This window comes from Rattus norvegicus, chromosome 7 (genome assembly GCF_021556685.1).
Source record: "Rattus norvegicus strain SHRSP/BbbUtx chromosome 7, alternate assembly SHRSP_T2T, whole genome shotgun sequence".
Lineage (NCBI taxonomy): Eukaryota > Metazoa > Chordata > Mammalia > Rodentia > Muridae > Rattus > Rattus norvegicus.
This window is the reverse complement of record NC_141540.1, coordinates 78,587,817-78,610,341: the sequence shown is the minus strand read 5'-3', so window position 1 is coordinate 78,610,341 and position 22,525 is coordinate 78,587,817. Positions and strand designations below refer to the sequence as shown.

The 22,525-nt window shown below is 44.4% G+C and overlaps 1 protein-coding gene and 1 long non-coding RNA gene across 19 annotated transcripts in view; one reads left to right on the top strand and one right to left on the bottom strand.

Moving 5' to 3' along the window:
* The window catches only part of Ncald (neurocalcin delta), a 435,285-nt gene that overhangs the window by 39,924 nt on the left and 372,836 nt on the right, over nucleotides 1-22,525 (top strand). For 2 of the 10 annotated variants that reach the window (XM_087558791.1, XM_087558797.1), the window contains exon 2: nucleotides 20,816-20,868. The exons of the other annotated variants lie outside the window; for them this stretch is intronic. The gene's annotated coding sequence lies outside the window, so the exon portion shown is untranslated. The remainder of the gene's footprint in view (nucleotides 1-20,815; nucleotides 20,869-22,525) is intronic. 10 annotated transcript variants of the gene reach the window in all.
* LOC120093633 (uncharacterized) overlaps nucleotides 1-22,525 on the bottom strand; it is a 50,098-nt gene that overhangs the window by 5,025 nt on the left and 22,548 nt on the right. For 2 of the 9 annotated variants that reach the window (XR_015625482.1, XR_015625484.1), the window contains 2 exons: nucleotides 9,638-9,685; nucleotides 8,585-8,885 (listed from right to left, as the gene is read on the bottom strand). This is a non-coding gene — a long non-coding RNA (uncharacterized LOC120093633). Of the gene's footprint in view, nucleotides 1-3,360; nucleotides 3,591-4,229; nucleotides 4,371-8,113; nucleotides 8,250-8,584; nucleotides 8,886-9,637; nucleotides 9,686-22,525 lie in introns of those variants that run through there. The other 7 variants (XR_015625480.1, XR_015625479.1, XR_015625476.1 and 4 more) reach the window with 7 other exon arrangements.

The window sequence follows — 22,525 nt, the reverse complement described above, 5'->3', positions numbered from 1 at the left end:
ATCTTGCCAAAAGCAATGTACAGACTCAATTCAATCCCCATCAAAATTCTAACTCAATTTTTCATAGAGTTAGATAGAGCAATTTGCAAATTTATTTGGAATAACAAAAAACCCAGGATAGCTAAAACTATCTTCAACAATAAAAGAACTTCTTGGGGAATCACCATTCCTGACCTCAAGCAGTATTACAGAGCAATAGTGATAAAAACTGTATGGTATTGGTACGAGACAGACAGGTAGATTAGTGGAATAGAATTGAAGACCCAGAAATAAATCCACACACCTATGGCCACTTGATCTTTGGTAAAGTATCTACAACCATCTAGTGGAAAAAAATAGTATTTTCAACAAATGGTGCTGGTTCAACTGGAGATTCACATATTGAATGCAAATCGATCCATTCTTACTGCCCTGTACAAAGCTCAAGTTCAAGTGGACCAGGGACCTCCACATCAAAGGAGATACACTCAATCTAGTAGAAGAAAAAGTAGGGAAGAGCCTTGAACACTGGGGAAAAAGCTCAAGAATCAACAAATGGAACTTCATAAAACTGCAAAGCTTCTGTAAGGCAAAGGACACTGTCATTAGGACAAAACAGCCACCAACAGATTGGGAAAACATCTTTACCAATCCTACATCTGATAGAGGGCTAACATCCAATATATACAAAGAACTCAAGAAATTAGACTCCAGAGAATTAAATAACCCTATTAAAGTGGGTTACAGAGCTAAGCAAAGAATTCTCAAATGAGGAGTATTGAATGGCTGAGCACCTAAAGAATTGTTCGACATCCTTAGTCATCATGGAAATGCAAATCAAAACAACTTAGATTCCACCTCACACCAGTCAGAATGTCTAAGGTAAGAAACTTAGGTGACAACAGATGGCTGGCAAGGATGTGGAGAATGAGGAACACTCCTCTATTGTTGGTGGGATTGTAAACTGGTACAACCTTTCTGGAAATCAGTCTGGCAGTTTCTCAGAAAATTGGACATAGTACTACCTGAGGACCCAGCTAACCACTCCTGGATATACACTGAAAAGATGCTCCAACATATAACAAGGACATATCCTTCACTATGTTCATAACAGTCTTATTTATAATAGCCAGAAGCTGGAAAGAGCCCAGATTTCCCTCAACAGAGGAAAGGATACAGAAAATGTGGTACATCTACACAGTGGAATACTAGTCAGCTATTAAAAGCAATGACTTCATGAAATTTGTAGGCAAATGGATTGAACTACAAAATATCATCCTGAATGAGACAACCCAATCACAAAAAACACACATGGTATGCACTCACTGATAAGTGGGTATTAGCCCAAAAGCTCAGATTACCCCAGATACAATCCGTAGACCACATGAAGCTCAAGAAGGACGACCAAAGTGCAGATGCTTCAGTCCTTCTTAAAAGGGGGAACAATGTTTGGAGCAGAGGCTGAAGGAAAGGCCATCCAGAGACTGCCCCACCTGGGGATCCAGCCCACACACATACAGACACCAAACCCAGACAATATTGCTGATGTCAAGAAGTGCATGCTGACAGGAGCCTGATATAGCTGTCTCTCGAGAGACTCTGACAGAGCATGACAAATATAGAAGCAGATGCTTGCAGCCAATCATTGAACTGAAAACGGGGTCCCCATTGGAGGAGTTAGAGAAAGGATTGAAGGAGCTGAAGGGGGTCGCAACCCCATAAGAACAACAATACCAACCAACCAGAGCTCCTAGGGACAAAACCACCATCCGAAGAGTACACATGGACAGACCCTTGACTCCAGCTGCATATGTAGCAGAGGATGGCCTTGTTTTGGCATCAATGGGAGGGGAAGCCTTTGGTCCTGCCAAGGCTTGATGCCCCAGTGCCCTACAGGGCATGTCAGGGGCGGGGCGGCGGGGAAGGGATGGGTGGATGGGGAAGAGGAACACCCTCATAGAAAAAGGGGGAGGGAGGAAGTATGGAGATGTTCTGCCCGATGACAGCCATGCCTCTCTGTTGACCCTTGGCAAGACATGAGCACTTCTTCTCCAAGAGATGATCTCACTAAAACAAGTTAATAAGCACCTGACAGAAGTAAACAGGTAAAGAGCCCGGATTCAAACCCAGACAGTTCAGTTTCAAGCCCTCAAGGTTCTTAACACGACTTTATTATAAATAAAATTGTGCATATTAGGAGAGACTCTGATTACTTAGCCTTATGATCCATTTTTATTATTTGTGTGTGTACATGTGTGTGCAAGTTCATGTGTGTGGGAATCATGTGTACATATACAGGTGTGGATGTAGAGGTCAGAGGATGACCTCAGGTAACTTTTCCCAGGCACCATCCTTCATGTATTTTGGAGGCTTCAAGACCCATGGACCTAGAGGTTACTGAGTAGACTGGGCTGGCCAGCCAGCCCCACAAGTCCACATTTCTGCCTCCCTAGCACTGGGGTTGTGAGCAAGTGGCACTATGTCCCGCTTTACTTACACGGGCTCTGGGGATACAAACTCATGTCCTTGTGTATGCAAAGCAATCACTTCCACTTCCTCAAATGGACACTTCACAGTCCTACTTTGACTTACTTCTTTTTTGGAATTATTTGTTTATTTTATGTATATAAGTACACGGACACTGTCTTCAGACACACCAGAAGAGGGCATTAGATCCCATCACAGATGGTTGTGAGCCACCATGTGGTTGCTGGGAATTGAACTCAGGACCTCTGGAAGAGCAGCCAGTGCTCTTAACCTCTGAGCCATCTCTCCAAACCCTTGACTTAATTTTTAAATACTTTATGTGGAAATAATCACACACCTATGTGGAACTGCGGAAGCAGAACATTTAGCCCTTTGAGTAGAAATGCTGGCCTCAAGCCTCACCCGTGAGTGTTTCCGTGTCTACAACCACCACAAGGCATCGACACTGGGAGAGCTGCGTGTTATGAGCTGCATTTCTCTGCCTCCCTATTTCCCTTCCTACAACCAGTGACCTTCTGGTCTTTCTTCTACCTTTCTTCTACTCCTAAGACCATGGTATTTTTTTTTAAGATTATAGTTGATTTATTTTAAAGACTAGACCTCAATTTGAGTTTTCTTGGTGTACGCTCACAGCTCAACTCAGGGTAGGCATCTTTGACAGCAAGGTCACAAACATGGTGCCACGTTTTTCTTTTGCCCTGAGTGGGTGGCACAGACTTCTGATTTCTTTTCATTACTAGTACTGTTAGCTAGAAAATACCGACAGACCTACCATTATAAATTGCTCATTTTCCTTCTGCGATCTATTGGTATTTCACAATTAGGTACTTTAAAACCATGTAAACCTTCCATTCCTCAGGAAACTTACAAGATATGTATCTGGTAACTAATTTATGGACTCAGATTTTGTTTTTTTTTTATTCACTGAACTAAATGTATCATTTTTTAACGTTCAAATGATTCCAGATTTGGCCAGTAGGAGGTCTTTCCAGCTGGCTTCTTGCCGGTGTACTGGAAACTCTCTGCTGAGATGGCTGCCTGAGTGACGAAAGAGTTGTGCTCTCTGAATTGGAGCAGGAGCTGATCTTCTGGGGCCACCACTGCTTCAGAGTCAGTGCAGTGAGCTGGAATGGGGAGTCAGAGCTAGGTGAGTGACCGTGTCTGGCCATTGAGCAAGCAGGAAGTGACGACTTCTGTGGGACCCTGGAAGGCACCTGGTTCCCCTCTAAACTAAGGCTAGAAGCCCCGGAGACCCTGAAGGGATGGCAGGAGTTTCACCTGTTCCTGGGCACCAGGCCCCCGTCACTAGCCACAGCCCCCATAGATTTGTGGCTATCAGTCATGTAAGGGCAACACCTCAAGCTCCTCCACAGGTAGAGGATGTGACCACAGGTCACAGAGGCTCAAGACAGATCTCCATTTTAATGAGGTAACTAAAGGCCTGGAGGCTTAGTCCAGAAGCTTTCTTTCCCAGACACTCCTCCCTGCACAAGGTATTTAATCTCAAGATGACCCTGATAAGTGAGGTATGGTTTTACTCATCCACTTTCCACCATGACAATAAATGCCTTAAAACCATGAACTGTTTCTTTTCATCAGGATCTGCTGTGGAGAACCATGGAGAAGGCCTTCGCCTGTAGAGCTGCCATTTAGTCTCCTGTAGAAAGCCTCTCTTACACTCCCAACCAAACCAATCATCCAGCCCACCACCATCAAGCAGTTAGCTGTTGGTCACACCAGACTCCTGCCCACAGAACAAGCACCTGAGAGCTTTGTAAAAGAAGTCCGTTAAAGCCAGCTCCCAAGGAGTGAATCTGTATGCAGAGTGTCTAAGCGATAGTCCTTCTTCCCAAGTATGATAAACTTTTTATATTTGTTTTAATATTAACAACGTCAGCTATTATCTAATGGAGAAAAGCAGAGTATTTCATATAAAACACAAGTTTTGGTTAGAAACAATTTGCTAGGTTGAATTTTGTAAACATTGGGACTATTACCTTACATGACCACGTCTAGTATTTGAAAACATGGCTTTATATGTATTTGTTAGCATCAAACTGTTATACCTGCCTTCTAAGATTATACAACAAATATCAGGCTGCATGAAAAGACAATTTAATTCTAAGTAGTATTTCCCACAGATAAATAATTTTCACTTTGTAAGTTAAAAGGTAGACTTCCAGAGACAATGGCTGCCGTGTCAAGAGTAAATGCTTGCTTTTACAACATTTCCTAAAATTAACCGGATTAAAACGACCTTTAAAAATTCTCTACAACCTTTTCATTCCATATACTCAACCAGCAGACAAAAGATGAAAGCAGCCAGCCGTGTCAAATCTGTAGAAAGTAAGGTACCTATAACAGACTGAATTGGCGGAGAAGGCTCAAGCTGACTCCTTAATCCTTTTGTCAATGGACAAATCTCCAGGTCACCACATACTGACATCAGTAAGCATATTTTGTAATACCACTCTATTTAAAACAGATTGGATGTTTAGAGGCATAATTTGTAAAGTAAGATAAGCACATTAAACGAGCTTTAGCAAATATTGGCTTTTGGATTTCCTAGAAAGCATGCCCATGCACTGTAGCCTTGGCTACACGTTCCTGTAGTTCACGGTGAGCCTAGGGCTAGCCCATTAGCTCTGTATCTAAGCCTACCGCCCTACTGATTTGAGACCTGCATGCTCTTGGTCATGCCCCTTACCCTGGCATCTATTAAATTACATTTGCAAAGAGTCGTGGGTAGCCCAGGTTGGAGAGAATCTCCTTTATCTACGTCATCCTTTCCTGAAGGATCCGAGGGCTTGGGACATACCATTTGTTAACTCTACAGGTAAAAATCCAACTGTCAAAGATAGGGCATGGATATTTTGAGTAACTTTCCAAAGCTGTGAGTTTGAGGACAGAGTGTTTGGCAGCCTTCATTAATGAGGGAACATGGCTAGTCATGGTATAGATCCTGGAATTAGCTTTTGCCAAGAGGAAGCATTGGATGCCAGGGTAAGGGGCATGACCAAGAGCATGCAGGTCTCAGATCAGTAGGGTGGTAGGTTTAGGTACAAGGTTCCCCTGTTCACAGCGTCCCCATGTGTCAGTTTCAGAAACACTGAGGGCAGAACAATTGCTGTCTGCATCTCTGTTACATGACAGAATGTGGGTGAAGACTAAGATCTTCCATTGGGCATGAGGATCTATCCCCATCACGTGAGACGCAAGGAGTTATTCATCTTTACTCGAAGTTGTTTTTGTTTTTTTTGTTTGTCTAGTTTGCTTTTTTCTTGTTTGGGTGCATGGCTAAAGTTTGTCAGACCCTCACAGCCAGAGCTGGCCAGGTTGATGCCGCTGAGGGCAGAAGCAGTAGACGTCAGCCGTGCGTCCCTCTGTCCTGTAATGAGGCTTGTATGCAGCCTATTCTTTGGGGGCGATTTGTGTTATACCCAAGGGAATTTCCAGGGAGTGTCCTGCCATGCAAGCACACAGTAGCTTTTACCCATTTACTCTATCATTCCATCTCATAACCGATTTTTGATATTACTTTACATTGAGCAAACTTGAAAGTTTACTTGCTCTGACGCACTTGTTTTAGGTCTAGTTTTGATGACGCATACAGAATATTGTATGGTGGGAGAAGAAAACGGGTCTCTCTGTGCATGCTCGCCCTCTAAAGGAATGGCACTTACACCGTTCTTGACTGATCGTTAACTTGTGTAGTTTAGTTCTCCCTAACAGTTTATGGGCTGGCGCCTTTTATAAAACTTGGATTTTACAATTTTTATCCCTGCTAAGTTTGACCCTTTAAAAACATAATTCTCGAACTAAAGATCTTATTGTAATGTATTTTTGCAAAACTCCAGTTTTTTAAAAAATATGACCAAGTTTCTCCAAACAGCTAAAGCTTAACACATACTTCACAAATACCCTAGTTTTTCTATGATTCAGTTTTAATAAAACCACCTTTGAAGATTATTATCGCCTCCTTAGTCTAAAATCAGGGATAGAATGATAAGCAGGGGGTACCACGTGACCACCTTAACCAAGATGGCAGAAAGGTCACCTGGCTTCCATCTTGATGAGGTCACCAGCCAGGACGGCTCTAAGCCAATGGACTCCAGGGCCCGATCAGGCACACACTGGTTTCTTAAGAGTTGAATTCAACTGACACACATAATATGCTGTAGCAAATTAAAATGATTTAGACATTGACCTTTTACTGTTAACTCTTTTTTTTTTTTTAATTAGAGTTTAAGCTAACTTTTCTGTGTGGAATTTGGACCCTTTAAAAACCAGACTTACAGATTCTGATACAGCCCTTTAAAATCTCACTCACAGATTTTGATATAGTATGTGATTTTGGAATGGTAAAGATACAAACAGGATTTTTCAGGTTGGAGGGCAGGAGACATAGGCCAAAACCAGGAAGCAGAAGGGCTTTTATGCTATCTCAGCTAGGAATAGACACGTTTGGAAGTCAAGCAAGAACAGCGGCAGGCATTGTGGCTCTGACTGTGGTTGCAATCCCGGGCCTTGAGAAAGATTAAAGTAGACTGGGAGTTCTGTAGGGAGGGGCTCTGGACCATGGTGGCATTCTATCTTGTGGAATTCTCTAAATCAGTTTAGATATTAAGAATCAAGCAGGGCTGGGGATTTAGCTCAGTGGTAGAGCGCTTACCTAGGAAGCGCAAGGCCCTGGGTTCGGTCCCCAGCTCCGAAAAAAAGAACCAAAAAAAAAAAAAAAAAAAAAAAAGAATCAAGCATTCTTATTTGAGCAACGGCAGCCATTTGTCAGTGTTTACTGAGGCCAAATTTGCACTGAAAGGGCAAGGAGACTCCTCGGCTCCAATTCTACTGAAAATTTGAAGTGGCAAAAAGGAAAAAATAATGGGTGAAATCAAGCCACCTGGAGCGCTTCCAAGTCTTGGATTTGATCAAACAGGCCTGGAAAGTAGGGAGTATGTCTCCGCCCCTCAAATTCCAGGGAGTTCCCTGCCTCTGAAGATTTCAGGGACAGTGAAGGTTCTCAGTTTTCTGCTGTGGACCAGTCGTAGCCAGTGGAAAGCTGTTGGAATCAGAGTGCATCTAATACAGATGATGCTCCAGTAACCTCCAGACCTGACTGTAGCCACCCTGAGTTAGGTGTAATGGATTACCTTGCCCTGGTGTTTTGCAATGTTATACAATGTGTGTATTTATGTGGGATGGGGGTGGATAGAGGGAGGCAGCACCTGGAACCTTGAGTGCTGTGCCTCAGGCAGATCAGATCAGCAGCTTGGTTTGGGGCAGCCCTGAAGCTGTGTTTTTGGTGAAGGAGGAGGGGAAGGGGTGAGAGTGCCAGCTCCAAAAGATTGGACATGGAGAGTTCAGAACAGTTTGGATAAATTTTTGTTTTAGATTTGGTGGCACCTATTCCCCAGGCCTTGCGGAGATCCCAAAACTATGGAAATGGTGGTCCATTTGGTCGTCTGGGATCGAAAGGTTTATATGGGGGCTGGTATCTTCAGATCAAGTGTCTTTCGAAAGATCCTCCCTAACAAAGACCCAGTCTTTGTTCAGGAATAGAACTAACTCTGACCAGGCCTCGACTCAACTGAGGAAGTTCAGAGGATCCTGGATGGAGATTAGGCAGTAGCTGGGGACGGGTACTCACAGAGTCCGAAGAAATGATGTCTCCAGACTGATAGGGGCAGAGAAGTGGTCCCTGGACAGGCAGGAAAGACTGGAGCCATCAGACTGGGGACCCAACTCCTCCCGGGTTCCGCACCATCTGGTAAGTTAGTTCTCTGCTGGTGAAATGAGCCAGTTCAATTCAAGCCAGATTTACTGACCCTAAGGATGGAGGTCAGGGAATTTGCTATGTGAAGAGAGAGAGAGAGAGAGAGAGAGAGAGAGAGAGAGAGAGAGAGAGAGAGAGAGAGAGAGAGAGAGTAGGGGAAGAAAAAGCAAGCAAGCACATGTATACAGAGAGAATGAGAGAGAGAAGACAAGAAAGTCTGGATTATATAGGGAAGAACCCCTGGGCTGCAAAGTTCACAGTTGTGGGGCAGGGTATGCCAGGTAGGGACTGAGGGATGCCGGGAGAACCTGGAGGCCAGGTCAGCTTTGGTACTTGAAAACTCACCTCAGTCCCTTGTTGCAGAGTCTGAAGCCAAAGAATAACAGATAATTATGGAGAAAGGCAGTGAAGCCAATTCTCTTGTCCAGTTAAGGAAGCCTGAAAACTCCATAGGTGAGCCACTGTGCTGGTTGATTTGGGTCAACTTCACAAAACAAGAGTCACCAGGTCGAAGAGAACGTCCACTGAGAACTGATCTGGGGGCACTTCTTTGGAGCATTCACTTGATTAATCAGTGATAAGGGAAAGTCCAACTCACTGCAGCTGGTACTCCTGAACAGGTGGCCAGGGTTGGGTAAGAATGAAGCTGAATGAGCCAAGAGGAGCAGTACAGTTAAGGACAGTCCTGTCTTGGCATCTGATAGTGACAGATGCCTAAGCAAACCCCTCACCCCCAAACCCACACCCTTTCCTCCCAAATTGCTTTTAGTCAGAGTGTGTCTCAGAGCAGGGGAAGCAAGCCAGGACAGTTGCTGAATAGGTAGGAAATGACTAGTTGAAGGCAGTTTGTGGGTAAATAGCATTCCAGTAATTCCAGGCATTCCAGGAAGAAAAAATACTCCCAAGGAGAGCCAGCATGATGGGGCCTGGGAAAATAGTACTTACTAAGGCTGTGTCACCAAGATCAGGAGGAGGCTCATGAAAGGAGACAGGGACTCCAGTCTTCCTTTTGAAGAAAAAAAACAGCATGCAGCGTGTGTGTGTGTGTGTGTGTGTGTGTGTGTGTGTGTGTTGTATGCCTGTGGGCTGGGAAAGAATAATTTTGGTATTGCACAGAGGAACACATGGTAAAAGTAAGAGTAACTCAGCCAGGCCATTTCTTTGCACACGAAGGGTGTAAGCACACTCGATCGGGGCCACGCGTAGCACGCGTACTCTAGACATCATCTTTTGCCTTTTATCCCTAACGCAGGGGGACTTTGCATGTTCCTTATGGCTGAGCCTCACTCCCCTTCTGAATGGCTAATTTAGAAAGGAGTGGGACAGGGAGGGAGACGATAAATGAAGAAATAGTGATGTTTAAGCTTATCAGAATTCCAGGAAATCACAAAGGCTTACCTGACAAAGGACCCTGAAGAAGGAGGCACACAAGCGGAACCATTAAACCTGTTTGAAAGAAAAGAAATAAATAAATCTCTTACACATATGTGTTCCTCTGTGTGCGCGCACATCTGTGTGTGCACATCTGTGTGTGCACATCTGTGTGTGTGCACATCTGTGTGTGCACATCTGTGCGTGCACATCTGTGTGTGCACATCTGTGTGTGTGCACATCTGTGTGTGTGTGTGGACACCAGAGGTGGATGTTGGGCATCCTCCATCTGTTTCCATCTTAGCGTTTGAGGTAGAGTCTCTCATTGATACTGGAACTCATTGGTTGGTTAGCCTAGGATCTGGTGAGTTCACTGTCTCTGTCTCGGTGCCACGGTACCGGTGTTTGCTTCAATGTCTGACATTTTCACAGATTGCACTTCTGAGGTGGTCAATTTCATTTTCGTTATGGAAGTGGTTATATTAGACTTTTTAGTATGAACAAGGTCCTCGTCAGAGGTTTGGTCAATTTCAAAATGACCCAGGTTTTACCAGACCTGGTTGGGGTGAGGTTTGTTGCTGGTTTGGTCTTAGTGCAATGTCTGAAATCTATTTCTACAGTCCTTCGCTCTGGATGTTGGTAAAATGTACACAGAAGACTTGTGTCATGCTCACACTGCAGCGAGAAATGCTTAGGTGATATTTCTCTGTCCTTTGAGATCGTTGTGTAAGGGTCTGTGATTCTCTAAAGAATCACACCCCAGACTCAAATAGTCTGTAAACGCAAAGAGTGTTTTATTCTGCAGAAGTCCAGCACGCTGGGGTCTCCCAATCCAAAATGGAGAGACAACCAAGTGAGCTCACAGGTCAGATTTAAGGCACATTAGGGGGATTCCAGGGTGGATGACCTTTATCTTGCTCCATTTCTAGGAACATTCCAGAACCATTACCAGGGGTGGGAACTGTTGCTGGGGAAGTCCGGGAAACTGCTGCTGACCCATTGTCTTTGCCTTAGGCCAAGTGATGGGGTAGCTTCTGATGGCAGGGCAGTTTCTGACTGGCTGCCTAAAGCCTGGGTGTTTCTTTCTTTTTTTTCTTTCTTTCTAGTATATGACTTGCTTGGACTTGCCTAGTTCTTAGGCCTAGTCTTCCAAACTGCTAATTTGAAGCATGTCATGGAGTTAGGCTTCTCAGTTAGATTCTGTCACTCATCAGAATATGAAAAGTAAAGGACCTGAGTTGTGTGATGTTAAACATGCTTCTTCAAACAGTGTTTATTGTTGGTCTGTCTGTGGTGGTTTGAGCATGCTTGGCCCACGGAGAGTGCTACTATTAGGAGGTGGCCTTTTTGGAATGGGTGTGACCTTGTTGGAGAAAGTACATCACTGTGGGGTGGGCTTGGAGGGCTCCTAGTGCTCAAACTCTGCCCCTTCCCCATGTGGGAGCTAGTCCTCTCCTGGCTTCCTTCAGATGAAGATGTAGACTTCTCAGCTTCTTCTCCAGCACCATGTCTGCCTGCCTGCTGCCATGATGAAAATGGACTGAACCTCTGAATCTGTAAGCCAGCCCCATTAAATGTTTGCCTTGTGAGAGTTGCCTTGGTCATGGTGTCTCTTCACAGCAGTAAAACCCTAGCTAAGACACTTTCTATAGAGAAGGTAACTGACTATTACCCAAATGTTACAAACACCAAGTGTATGAGGGATGGGGAAAGAAACAATGACATGTGAAGAAGAATGAACACAGCTGGGGTTGCCAGCAGCCTATGGGTGAGTGTCAATGGGCTTGAGTTTTAGGGTTTTGCATAAGTCTTACAGTCAATACTAAACTGGGTTGTGCTCCCAAATTCCAGATAGACTTATCTACTGATGGCCCTGGATTGAAAAGACTTTGTGGCAGAAGAGTATCTGGCTGATTAGGGGCCAAGAAATACCATAAAAATCATACCACGCAACAAAACCTATGCAAGAGATTTTCTTGGGGAGGAGAGGACACAAAATGGCTGTGTCTTAGTTGGCATAGAGACAGTGACAGGCTAGGCCATGATGGTGGGCTTTACTAGGAGCATGTACATAGGGAAAATGTGGCAGTGGTGGAAACATGTCTCACTGGCCATTAGTGATGGTGGTATGCCCAACAGTGTTCATGTAGAAACAAGGCAAGAATGGGAGGTTATCTGTATTGGGAAAACTGACAACAAAGCAGGAATGCTGCACCTCCTCTAATAAGACAGGCTCCTGAGCCATATCCACTGCGAGTTCCTCCCACTCTGTAGAAGAAGCACTTACACTTATCTTCTTAATGAGTCTCTTGATTGTGAACAAGCCAACTGTCAGCAGAGGGTTGAGGAGCTTATTTTGCTTGGAGACTAGAGATAGGAATGGGGGAAGGGGAAAAAAGCAATTCCAAGGAAAAAAAATATAAATAAATGAAGACGACCTTAACAAGATAGCTTCAGAGTGGTACTGTAGAGAATTAAGAGAGGCTCTCTCACTCTTTGAACTAAAATAGTGTGCTAGTGATACAGATGAGACACTGGGAAAACAGAAATCATTATTGGAAGTTGAAGCCATGAGACAATGAGTAACAACGAAGGATTTGAGACCTTGTCTCTAAACAAAACGAAACACATAGAGATCTTTGGAAGTTGAACAGAAAGACCCTGGGTAAGGAGTCAGAAAATGCAGTAGTGGGAAGGGGCATGCTAACTGGTTGCCAACTAATGGAGATTCCCAAGACAGCACAGAAGGGCCAACATAAGGAGTGGAACATAAGGAACACTTGTTATGTAAGTGTGAGGACCTGAGTTTGAATCCCCAGCGTGCTGGGGTGGCATAGGGTGGAGACAGGTGGATTTTGAAAGTTGGCTGACCTGTTAGGGATGAGTGTTTATCTCAGTGAAAGAGCATGTCTCAAGGCAGTAATGCAAGAGAGTGATAGAGGAAGACACTTGATGTCCTATTCTAGCCTCTTCATCCATGTGCACAACCATACATTTAAGCACCTTCATACACACACACAAACACAGTTGTGTACACACACAGATACATGCACAGACACACACACACATACACACTCACACACGGGGTGGGGGGCAAAATCTGGATTATATAGGGAAGATCCTCTGGGGAAAGGCAACCCAGCCTCTGGGCTGGAATGTTCAAGGTTGGGGACAGGGTATGCCAGGTAGGGACTGAGGGATGCTGAGAGAACCCGGAGGAGGCCAGGCTGCTTTGTTCTGTAAAATATGCACCTCAGTCCCTTGTCCTGGTCCAAAACCAAACACCAGCTAACAACCTTCTGAAACAAAGGGCATGGCTGCTAGGTGGGAATTACAAGGCAGTTATGACAACAGGTAGTCATGACAACAGGTAGTCATAACAAGGTAGTAATAGGTGCTCATAAAACCTTTTAAAACAGAGTTAGGGTTGCAAGATGGTTATAAACAACTTTTTGAAACAAAGACAGGGTTGCTGTTTCCTGGAAAGGCAGTATAGAGTACAAATATAACCACTTGTAGTTAGGGTTAGCCCAGTCCTTGAGAGACAGAGGTTTCACATAAACAGGAATGAGCCTAGTTTGTCTTTTCTCTAAGAAGGCTTTCTAAGCCCAAGATGGAGGCAGGCTGATTAGGTCCAATGGATATGACAAGAACTCATGACATCATGTCCTCATGACATTTTATACCAGAGTGAAGAAAGTCTTCTGAGCTGCAAGAGAAAAAAGAAATCATTTTTCCAAGCAGCACTAGACTTCTCCTCGGTGGGAGCCCTGGAGTCTGGGCAGCAGCAGAGCATTGCCTGCAACATTTTGGGGCAAATTGTTTTGGCTTAGAATTCTGCACTTCACAGTCTTCAGAAATCCAGCCAGTGCAAAGGAGGAGCAAAGGCATTTTCATTTTTCACATTTTACAATGATATGCATTGTGCATTTTCCTGTGATACAGAAGTCACTGGCACACAAGTGCACACTGCACGTTGGACACCCCTCCAGGTCTTCCCCTCTCCTCCATGCCCCTGCTCTTACTCCTCATTGTACATCTAGACAGTTTTGCTTTTATCACACATCATGTACACGTATGATTTATGTATCTGAATACAATCTAAGGGAGAGCATATAATACTCTGTGTCTGTACATGTGTGACTTTCTGTATCTGTATGAAATCTAAGCGAGAGCATATACTGCTCTGTGTCTGGCTTGATCCTCATTACATGGTCATCTCTGATCACACACATTTTTCTGTAAAATACACACCTCCATTCATGGCTGGAAACAATTCCATTCATACATATGCCACCTCATAAGTAATGGAGACATTTCCAAGGCCACTTGGCTGAAAGCGTTTTCCTCCCATGGATCTTCCTGAGTTCAAGGCAAGCCGAGGGCCACACAGTCAGCCCTGTCTCAACAACAAAACAAAATAAAAACAAAGCAAACAAACAGCCCCTCCAAAGGAATGTAAATCCTTTTCAATACAGGCTTTTACTTCTGTGTAGCTCAGGTTACCTTTGAACTTATGACCCATCCCTAGCCTGTGAGTTCTGGGAGAAATAATCCCCTATTTGATGTGTACATCAGGCTCCTGGGAATTGGATGAAATGCTCTCAGAAGAATGTTTTCAAGGAAAACAAACAAAAACTATGTAAAACAATATCTGTAGCAAGAGGAATTTGAGTCTTAGGGGAATTTACAGGATACATAAAGTTATGTGACAGTGTAAGTGAATGAAAATCAAGGCAAGGTCAGATGGGGAGTGCACAGGGAAAGTAATCCAGGGTCGGGTGTCATTCTCTTCTCGGTGAGACAGTGCTTTCCCAGGCTCTGCTCAGCACACCAGGGCATGGTTCATCCGTTGACACAACACCACAGACCCAAGAAGTAGCTGTGGATGCTGGTTCTGTCTCATACACACCTCATATCACACTCGAGTTCATGGGGCTAGTTCCCATTGGATGCTAGGTTTGGACCAAGGCCGTCTGGGTTCATGGTTATTGCAATGAGAATACCATATTGAAGCAGTCATCCAAAGGTGATATTCCTGTGTAGACACCAGACACAGTGGGGAAATGGAGGAAGCCCCACGGCCAAATGATGCTATCAAAGCAGGAAATGATGGACAATGCCCAGATACAAAGAGAAATATGAGATAAAAAAGAATTTATATAAAATTATGGAATTGGAGGTAGCAGAGCTGCGAATGGTAAGGCTTGGTATAGGCTACGTTTGAATTTTTCCTTTTAGCTTTGTGGATCTCTCTCTCTCTCTCTCTCTCTCTCTCTCTCTCTCTCTCTCTCTCTCTCTCTCTCTGTGTGTGTGTGTGTGTGTGTGTGTTTGGTATGCATGCACACGTGTTGGATATCTTTCTATGGCTTCTCTGGCATACTCCATTGTTTCTGTCTGTGTGCTTGTTGTTTTGGGACCTGGTTTCTGGTCCTTGAGCTCACTGATTTGTTTAGGCTCATTGTCCCAGGACCTCTAGGGATGCTCCTGTCTCCATCTCCTTAGCACAAAATGGATTCTGGGTGCATGCTACTATGCCCAGTGTTTAATGTGGATGCTAGGAATATGAGTTCAGGTCCCTGTGTTTGCCTGACAAGCACTTTAACAACTGAGACATATTTTAAAAAATACACAAGTACACATAAGCTTTAGTTTGGTTAATATGTTAGTTAAATAAAGAGGAAAAATAAAAAGGCCCTTCAGCTTGTGCTGGGTAGAGGCAGTTTGCTCTCTTGTTTAATTTCATGACTGTAGTTATGAGGCTTGGCTGGTCAGGAAAGATCTAGAAGGTATGTTCTGGAATGTTCTGTTTATTGCAAAGATAAACCTAAATTATGCTGAGGTGCCTTGAGTAATCTACGGTTTATGGATGATTTTAAGGGAAGGAAGGTATCTTCTTGGCTTTCGTTTGTAGATTTGATTAGACAATTGAGAGTAAAGGTTGTGGGCCAGCCCACACATTAGAGCTGTGTCAGGCTTTATGAGTTCATAAGCAAAGAAGACCCTGGGATTAGATTCATCTCTGATGAGTATTTGTCATTGTCTTCTTCTTCAACTACTGGGGGAAAATTACTGTTAATCAATACAAGGAATGAAGCGAATGGACTTTTCTTTTGGCCTCTTGGAAGCAGGGAGAGAGGATGCTCAGACCTCAGGGTAATTTTTTACTTTGTTCTAGCTTTCTGCTGCATTATTCAAAGTGGCCCAGTGAATGGCCTTGAATCTGAGTCACGGCCTCGGCTGGGATGGAGCCACAGCTGAATTCAGAAGGAATTCTGCAGCCATCACCACTGCACCCTGTAGGGGAAGAGAGCTCTACTACTACTACTACTACTACCACTACTACTACTACTCTACTACACTACTACCACCCTCACCATTATATAGATGCTGATTTCTTCACTTATGGCGTAAAGAACAAATGATTCTAGGATGACTAATGAAGTTCGAATCTCCTGTATTCAGCAGTGTACTCTGTGGCCTGTACGAAGGATGAGCATTTGACTATTTGGAGTGGAAGTGGAGGTGCTGAGGGGGGATGAGCCACTTTTGTCTTGTTCAGAGAGACACTGCCATTTGTATCACTTTGTGATAGAGACAGAGACTCATATCTCAGCCACAGAGCTTCTTAAATAACTGTGCAATGGATATGACAAGAACTCATGAACTCATGTCTCAAAGGGAGACCTGGAATGAAGCATGATAACAATAAATAAATTGAAAGACCCTTGCATTGCTTCTGTTCCTAAAGGTGCATTTCTCTAACTTGTTGGGCCTGTACAAGAGACCAGCCCCTTCCTGTCTCTGAGAATGTAATAATAAACAGATAAACAAACATGCAGGTGTCAGCCTTGTCCTAAAAGGCATTTGTCTCTTCGAGCTTGTTATTTTAAATAAATATTCTTCTTTGTTTGTACTGCGCTTAGATACAGGTCTTGCTAAAATAATGCCTTTCTGTTAGACAATTGGAGCCAAGGAATGAGCTGGGAGCCCGAATGTGATGTAGATGAACACGGTACAGGTGCTCTGGGTACCACATTGCAGAAGGGAAACACCACCAATCTCTCGAACAGTTTCCTGCAAACCTTTTCTATCAACAAAATATATCACACATCTGGGACCCTCAGGCCCTCTCATGTTCTCAGACACTTGGCCTTAAGGTTTATAAAGCAAGTGGGCAGCCTGAGCCAGCTAGAGTTTCTTGAAGCACATGGTTGTGTATATTCTGAGAACCATCCATTTAGTGTGACACATGCCAGTCTCAGTGTGTCTTTGGGATAGCATGGGTTGCTGGAGCTCCAGTTCCTTAATGGCCACTATGACAAGTATCCACGAACTTCTGTTTCTAGAGCCCACAGGTAGGTTCTTTCAGGGAAGAAAGAAATACCCAGCGGCTTTCCCTTTAATGAGCAGGGATCCATGCTAGATTCCTTCTCCCTACCCATTTCAGACAAGAGTACTTGAGTCCCGTGGGGTTGAGGTTCCTTGAAGTTCAGTGACCAATCCTAACAGGAACAAAACAATGGGCTGCTTAATAGCCCAGGCTGCAGACCTGCTGTGGTACAACTGGCTTGCCTTCCCCGTCCCTGCCATCTGCAGGAATAGGTGGTAACATTTATTGTTTTAGGCCAGTCTTGAAATGAATGCTTGTAGGAAGCTGTGAAAGTGAGCCTAGTTAGTATTAGGCTAGCAAGGTCTGTTGGTGGTGGTTGAAATAAAGTCATTTGCTTATGGTCCTACAGAATAATGGAGCTCTTAAGTGAGATGTGAAAATATGAATGTTGCTGGCTGCCGACAGCACAGTGTACCGTTAACCTTTCATGTGAAGTCACTGGAAGAGAGGAATTATGTTTCCTGGGTAGAATTTTTTCCTGAGAATGTGGGTGGTGGCATAGATCTATTTTTATTAAAAAGGTTGGCAAAATGCAGTAAAAACTGTTCTGTTTGCAGTCAAGTCTTTCCTAGTCTTTGACGGGAAATGTGATAATTGGAGGCAGAGGAATCAGTAGCTTGCCCCATCACAGCGACATGTCCCTGAGTGGGCTCTGTGATGCTTGGGCGAGTTTGCCATTATCCTCATGTCTTCATCTTCTCACTTCCTCATGGCATGATAGGAGTTCCGTAAGTGTTGGCTTTATGTGTTCATGTGTGCAAAGGGAAAGTAAGCCTATTTATTAACTATGCTACGCAGTTAATATTCACTTAGCGCTGTCAAACGATCAGCTGTAGGAGGTGTGTGAGAAGGGGGCTGTGCAAACAACAGCCGTTGTTGCTATAGATAGGGCCCGTTGCTGGTACGCCCAGAATCTTTGAGGAAATACAGAGGGTACTCTTTCAAGCGTTAGTTATTTAATAAAAATAAGCTCTGAGCAGCAGGGATGATTGAATTCCCTTTGTGGAGAAAGAAGGCTATTCCACACTGACCAATTGTCCAAAGAGTGGGTCCCACACTCAAGCTGTAGACTGTTCTATTAGAGGAGGGACTGGTCTGTTCTGGTTTTGTCATCTCCCTCTGGTAGGGACTACTACTGTGGGGCAGTGGAAAGATGTGTGCCCGCCAGGCTCTTGATACCATGTAAGGTAGGAAACACAATGGCTGTTTAGCTCATTTCTCCCGGCTGCGATTTTGGGATTAGAAAGGGAAAAGATAGCAGGGCAATGGGAACTTGACAGTGTCTGATCTAAGCCTGTGCTCAGTGTTGCTGGCTGTACAAAAAAAAAATGGCTGGGAGTTCAGATAGAGTAGGTTTCATGGTAAGATCTAACAGAAAACCTCCAAAGGTAGGTCTCACTACAGGTAAAGATGCTATGAGACAGCTAGACTTATGAACAGAGGGACAGGAGGGAAGTGACTAGAAATGAAACAGTCTGCAATGATCAGGCTTGTCTACTTTTTTCCTCTCTCTAGCTCCTTCCTTAGCCAGCTTCCTCCAGCAGATCCAACATGGCCTCCAACCTTGCATGTTCTTGACCCATGTGGTCTAGCTTTCTCTATTGTCTATAGATGCCCAGACTCATCTGCCTCCACTGACTAAATACTAAAGAATGCCTGCTGCATTTGGGCATGGGGTCAAGCCATTCCCCTTAGTGGAAGTTAAGACAATACTCGGAAAAGCAGAGCAAACAAGTCAACACAATGTTGATGGTGCAGAAAAGTACCGTGAGGAAAGGAGATAGAGAGAGGGCCACAGAAGAAGAGCATGCTGTGCCACTTAAAAGGTGTGGTCAAAGGAGGCATTCAGCCGTGAATGCTAATCAGAGCATCAAGGGAGAAATCTGAGGAAGGATGACTTCTGGCAGAGGGGTCAGTCTGTGCCAAGGCCGTAAGCAAGGTGACTCATGCTTTGAAGAGACACCCGGAAGCCATGGTAGTTGGAGCAAAATGCACACAGAGATGTGGCAGCATGGAAGGTCTGAGAGAGGTCGTGAGAACTCACAGAAGGACTTGTAGGATGTTTTGGGATATGTAGTTTTTCACCTCCCAGGAGAAAGGAGGAGTCAGGGATTGGAAAGACCTGAAACTTGCAGTATCGCTTCAAAAGGTACTCCAGTGTCTGTGTGAACAACAGGATGTAGAGAGCAAGCGCAGGAGTGAGGAAGGCAGGTAGGAGGTAACTAAAGGAATCTCCCTTGAGAGGCAGCAGTGGCTTGGCCCCGGGCTGGTAGCACAGTTGGTGAGAAGCAGTCATGGGGATGCTGCACAGTTTGTGGGTTAGTTGGATGCTGAGGAGGGAAGGATATATCGATGCTGACCACACAGCTTCTACCGGAGGCACTGTATGCATGGGGAAGACTGGGAAAGCAAGAGCAGACGGGCAGGGGATTAAATTTGTGTGGTGGCTGTGTTAAGTTTGTGATGCCAATTAGAGAGCAAATGATGTCAGACCAATGCTTCGATGTGTGACTCTGGAGCAGGACATGTCTGCTCTGACCTCTCGTCCCACCCAGTGCTGGTCATGAATGTGAGCCTGTTTCATCCGTCAATCAGATTTTGTAGGCAGAACCAGATTTCTTGAGAAAGGGCAGAGCTAGGATAGGTATTCTAAAACCCATCAAAATACAGCTGAGAATTTTCTGTCAGACCCTTAAAGAGATCACTTCTTGCTGAAGATTGGATGTAAAATGTCTCCACAGGCTCACGTGTCACTACACAATGGTCCTGTTTGGGGGATTGTGGAACCTTCAGGAGGTGGGATCTTAAAGAACGAGTTGGGTTGCTGGAAGCACAGGTCCTAGGACTTATAGACGAGCCCTTTTCCCAGCCGTGATTTCTAGGCTTTTCTGGTTGGCTGCTAAGATGTGAGCCAGTAACACTGCAAGCTCCTGCTACCTCAGATGAAAGCTGGTTTTGCCACCTCAGGCAGAAGCTGATCATGCTACCATGCCTTCTCCTTGGCCAAAAGAAGGGCTTGTTCCCTTAGGATACGTCTTATCAAGGGTTGGTCACAGCTATGAGAAAACTCAAAGAAACTTAGAACGCCTTGTCCCATAGATACCAGAATTTCTTCCCGTTACTTTTGGTCCCAGTCTTGCCAATGCCCTTCCCATGTGTATACAGAATCTACTCAATACTTCAATTATCTGTACCCTATAGAGAAGTCTTAGAGTGGATGGCCATCATATTCCTGATAGTCCATATTGCACCATAGTATCACATTCCCGGAAGTGGTAGAGGGGTCTGTTCAACGAACACAAGTTCTGTCAGGCTGAGCCTTTCATCTGAACGTCCTAAGGCATTCAAGACAGCCATGTGTACAGCTTCTCTCAAAGGAAACAGGGAAGGGCTAGGAGATGATGCCTAACTTTGTCAGTAACAACACCTATTCCAAAACCAATGCATAGATTATCTGAAGAGGAAAGGCATTGCCGTTCGTCACAAAGAACTATAGTTTCCCAGTCGTCAGTACCTGAGGTTCAAGCTCAGAGACATCTTCAGTGGGGTTTCCCAGTCCCACAGCATTTCAGATGACACTTGAACTATTGTATATCTGTTTCTGTGCTCTGCTTATTGTGAGAGCAACTTTCTCCTTGGAGAGTCACTTTGAGCAGGGTCTAGTTCTTGTCTGTAAACTGTGTTAATGGAGTTGACCTTTCTTCCTCTAATGATAGAGTTTGACACCCTTGGACTGCTGTGTGCCAAATGCAATGTGGTTGCAAAAATCTTCCTTGGTTTCAGTGCCCAACTTCTTCCTGCTTTATTTTCAGGAGGCATCCTGTCATGACCAGGAACAGCAGGTGGTCCAGCCTTCCTGGAGAGGGTGAGACTGGGTTTCCTGTCTGCAAACCTCTGTGGTCTTTTATTAGCTTGTCCAGACTAAGGATAATTCAATCTAGTTCACTCTGCAGAATATCTCACAAAACTTAGAAAGATATTCAAACACTGGGAGAAAAACACACAGAACCTCTTAAATCATTTGTGTGTGTGTGTGTGTGTGTGTGTGTGTGTGTGTGTGTATTCACAGGCACATGTGTGTGCATGTAAGTAGAGGTCAAAAGTCAACCTTGGGAGTCAACATAAGGAGCTGTCTACCTTGAGTTTTTCCTTTGGTTTTTTTTTTCTTTTTCTTTTTTTGTTTAAATGCATTTGTTAGAGGAACAATAGGCTGACAAGTGAAGATTCTGTGAATCCACTCATAGAACAAGACAAGTCCTCATGATGTGAAAGGGAAAAGTGTGCTATTCTTTCACAGTGAACAAACATCAGAAACTTATTTCTAATAGTTCCAGAGACTGAGAGTCAAGATGGTGGCCATAGCACTCTAGATGTCTTTCAGAGTGCTATCCTCATGGTTCATGCACACTGCCTTCTTGTGGTGTCCTCTGATGGCAGATGCTGGAAGGGTGCTAGATCTCTGGAACAGGGACACTAAAACCTGACCACCTCGAGGAGGCCACACCTTGTAGCACAGTCTCTGTGGGATTAGGTTTCACCATTAAATGGTCTACGGTGTTTTCAACTCCTTATGGTCCAAATGCTCTACAAATCATTTCTGAGCAGGTGGCTAGATTCAGCTCTCACCACCTGCTCCTCTTCATGCAGCTCAGTTGAAATGCAGCAGAGGCCATGACATTTTCTTCCCATACAATTATAGCTACCTGGTCACAATCCATCTGGTCACAATTTATTCTTTCAAGACAGTCTTACTATGTAGCTCTTGAATTTGATAATCCTCCTGCCTTAGCGTCCTGAGTGCTGGGATTATAGGTGTGTGCCACCACAGCCAGTTCCCTACTTAGATCCCTCTTGGCATGACGCTCACTGTGAATAGCCTCCTTCATAAGTGTTCCCCTTTTTAATGGGGACTGATCTGGTTCAGGATATCAATGGACCCAGAGAAAAGTATAGATTTTTATCTTACATTGCAGCTAGAGGTGGCAAGATGGAGTAGCTCTGACCTATGAAAAGCAAGTAGAGGCCCACAGTGCAGTTTCTTCTCTGTGTTTCATTGTTTAGCCAGGGATGCAGCGTTTGTGGATGGAAATGCAGTTGCCTTCCTATAATGTTGTGAAAGGAGGTCACACAGGAGGACTTGTACAGCAGGATATGTTTCACAGATGACCTGATGGTACTGCATACCTAAAACTGATCTAAAGTTCCCATTTTAATTTGCTATAGCATGTATTTCCCATGAACTTCAAGTTCAGAAAGAGATAGGTCTGCACAGTGTGCCTGTGTGCTTGTGTGTGTGTGTGTGTGTGTGTGTGTGTGTGTATGTGTGTGTATGTGTGTGGGTGTGTATGCATGTGTGTGTGTGTGTGTGTGTGTGTGTGTGTGCTTACATATGTATGTATATGTGAGCGGCAAGTGCACTGCAAAGAGCTTCCTCAGTAGGAAGTTGAGGCTGACCCAGGAAAATGGCTGTGAAAGCTGCAGAACCGTCAGGGTTCTTGGCCATGAACTTACTCCCTGAGATG